The sequence below is a fragment of the Mus musculus genome, chromosome 2 (genome assembly GCF_000001635.26).
Source record: "Mus musculus strain C57BL/6J chromosome 2, GRCm38.p6 C57BL/6J".
Classification (NCBI taxonomy): Eukaryota; Metazoa; Chordata; class Mammalia; order Rodentia; family Muridae; genus Mus; species Mus musculus.
In genome coordinates, this window is record NC_000068.7 from 57,650,853 (window position 1) to 57,654,463 (window position 3,611).

At 34.9% G+C, this 3,611-nt stretch overlaps 1 non-coding gene across 1 annotated transcript; it reads right to left on the reverse strand.

Moving 5' to 3' along the window:
* Nucleotides 1-2,812: 2,812 nt before the first annotated feature.
* On the reverse strand, nucleotides 2,813-2,970 carry Gm25388. The gene has a single exon (XR_003954192.1). It is a non-coding gene; the product is annotated as a small nucleolar RNA SNORA38 (small nucleolar RNA).
* Between the last annotated feature and the right edge of the window lie 641 nt (nucleotides 2,971-3,611).

Genomic DNA, 3,611 nt, shown 5'->3' on the forward strand with positions numbered 1-3,611 from the left:
CACTTTTACATCATCACTGTCTTTGTTCTTACCGTTCATTCTTTTAAATGAATGTAATAATTTTTCATGTTTTATTTTGTCTTCACTATTGGCCTGTATCCTTTCTATATAACAATGTTACACTATGTTGTTTAAATAGTATTTTTCTTTCCTTTTCAGTTTGTAGGTTACAGGACACTTATGATATCTTTTGTTTCTTCAATTAATTTTGTTCAATGTAAAAACAAAATAAAATCTCTTAGCTTTTAGAACTTACAAAAGCAAAATACAGGACAAATATTGACTATTGCCCACCTCTGACTAAGCGCTGGTGCAAATATTCCTAAATTGACGTTTTGTGAGATAGTCATGTTCCACATCTAGTGAGAGGGCCTCACCACAGCAGTGGAACATTGTGTTCTTCTCCTTCTTGGTGATGCTTTTTAAATGTTTTTTTACCTCTCACCGATGCACCAGTTTGTTGCAATATTGTTTTTAAAACACTAATTGTCTTTTAAATAGAATTTAAAGTTAAGAAAACCATCTTTCATATTTACTCAAATATATGTCATTTGAGATGCTTTTTTTTCTAAGCAAGCACCCAGCATGCATTTTATTTATTTATTTTTAATTTTTTTTTAGCTTGCCTACATTTTAGACATTTAGTAATTTTTAAAAACATCTCTCTCGGGTGTGAATTCTCTTAGCTTCCTACTCATCTTTGCAGCGTTCCTTTCACCTACAAATATTCACTCAATCTAGAATTGTATGTTGAGTTTTGGCACATTAAATATGATGCTTTGTTGACATTGGCTGTGCTCTTGATGAGAAATCTGTAGCAAATCTTATGTTTATTGCATTGCATGTAGGCAATGAGTCAGATCCTTGGCCCTTTAAATTTTTCTTTAAAGTCTATTATAATTTGATTATGATTTTCCTTCCTGTGGCTTTCTTTCAATATCTATGATAATACATTTCATCAAATTTAGGTATTTTGGTTATTATTTTTTCATCAATCTTATTTTGTACATTCCTTATTCTCCTTCCTTTCTTTGACTGCAAATATACACATTATGTATTAAGCTACTTAGTACCATCTACAGGTGATATAAGTCCAAATAGTTTTTGAGACTTGGTTTGAATATATTTTTAATGTTAATGCATTTAGTTCACTGATGTTGGCTCTTCCTGAAGCTGTAATGTACTAGTAAGCCTATTACTTTCTTTTCCGTTTCAAATGTTTTGTTCAGCTCTAGAAATTACATTGCTTCTTTTAAAGTCATTCTGTTTAAAGCCACATTCATTATGTTTATGTTTTCCTTTAAATAATAAAGCATGCTTGCTAATTTTTCATCTTTGCTCTAATTTTCTTTTGGCTATAATAAGATATTCATCACTTTGCTGTGAAGTCATATTTGAATTATACCACATTTTATGAACTTCATATACTGTAAGGCACACTATTTTTGTGGGTTTTTGTGTGTGTGTGTGTGTGTGTGTGTGTGTTTTGTTTTGTTTTTTTTAACTTCTCCTTAAAGAATTTTAAACTATATTTGCCAAGAAGTATTATTTTATGGTCCACTTGTTTGGTTTTGTCTGTTTGTTTTAAGTTTTGTTAGATTATGTTTAAAATAGCCTTTACCTCTGAGTTCATGATGCAGCAAGACCTAGGCCATGAATAGTTATGCATTGCACACCCACAAACCCGATTAAGCTTTGGGAATTTCCTGCTTACAGTTCTGGTTCCCTTGATCTTCTCCAGCCTACATAGTTTCACCTGATATAGATCAGTAGTCCCATGGAATTTAGCCCCTGACCCTTAGTGGCTTTTAGGTAGACAGATAGGAGACAATTTCTCTAAATAGTTCAGTCCTTGACAGTGCCCGGTTCCAAGAAATTCTGTAGTTTTCTTTCTCCTTGGCAGAGAGATTCCTTCTTCAGAAAGCTAGAGAACAAGCCCTTCCCCCTGCCCGCTCCACTAGGCACTGGGCAGCTTAGCTTTCTGTTGTCCAGCAGATGAAAATGTTTGTACACATTTAGTCCAGTGATATAATCAACTAGCTGGTTGTTCTGGAACTCAAATCCCCAGTTACTCACTGCTTTCTAGATGAAAAAGAAGCAGCTTTTCCTAGGTAGCAAAGAATCGCAGGGCAATCTCTTTCATGAATGAAAGTATGAAAATTCATAGGAAATAAACCAAGACATAGAAATTTTGAAGGAGTTTTGAAGGCAAAACTCATTCTGATGCTTGAATGGCTATGCACACAAAGTTAGGACAGCTTTGGGGGGCGGGGGTTGTTCTCTGTAGTTCTGATTAGGTTTATGAAAGCACAGAGGAGGTATACAACAAGGGTATCTCTGTTTGGGGATAAGTTAGAAAATTATTTACAGAATTGCAGAGGTATTTTTGAGCAAAATCTACAGGGAGAGAAAATGCAAAGAATTAAAGGAGGCAGTCCCAGAACCTTATGTGGAAGACATGAATAGCTACAACATGGAATAAATTGATCTGTAGGCTTGCAGGACACACAGGAAGACCCTTGACTGTAGCTAAATAATAAGTTTAATCACAACCCAGAACCCCCTCCCCCCAACCCTACAAAAATGACTTAAAGTTATATATTTCAGTAGGCTGGACACAAATATTTTGTGAGAAATTCATTAGCAAGAACCATGAATGGACATAAATGATGTCTTTCAATTACAGACCCTCACTAAGGTTATGCAGTTATTTTTTTCTTTGATAGTGGAACAGAATAGAGTAGAATAGAGAATGTCATTGTACATATTTCCAGAGTAGTTTTTAAAAGTTTTTTTTCTTTCTTTCTTTCTCCTCTGTGGGATGGTTGATCTTGAGCCTGTGCAGGGGTGGGGTGGGGTGGGGTGGGGGTGGGGAGTTGGTCCCAGACCTTTCCAAATGCACCAAATTTCTTTGCCTCGATTCTTACATGTCCAAGGACAGGGAACCAAAAACATGCCTTTGTAGGAGGATGGAAAAGTTTTATTTTACCAACTTACATTTGATTTTAATTATATATGTCTATAGTAAGTCATCATCTAAATATATTTCTTCAAAATGTTAGGGAAAATGTTTTAAAGCCATCATGTTAGCAGACTATTAAAATTGTCTAGTTGAAAGATTATGGACTTTAGTTAAAGCATTTAAAATGGAAAGAGTGCAGATGAGAATGTAAAGACAAAAGCTCTAGGGTGAGTTTTGTGTCTTGAGAGTAACAGAATAGTAACTTTGACTCTTCAAAACAATGTTTATATTGTGTTGCTGGGGGTTGAACCTAGAGACTTGTACCTGCTAGACATGTGCTCAACCATTTAGTTACAACCAAACAGAGTGCAATCTTTGAATTTTTCACCTGTAGTAGAGAATTTGATGAAGATTAATAAGTCTCTGCTGGCCATATCATGTCAGACAAATACCAAAAATACAGAAGGAGTAGTTAGGAAAGAATCTAAGACATTCCTACTCCTAAACATTAAAATAAATCAGTCTTACAGTGACCCTCATTTGGAGATGGAAGATTATCTGACGTAGAGTAAAAGAGCAGGGTCATCCAGCAGCATGTATACCAGGTTGGGAAAGCAACCAAATTAAACCAGCCATTTTTTTCTCAATA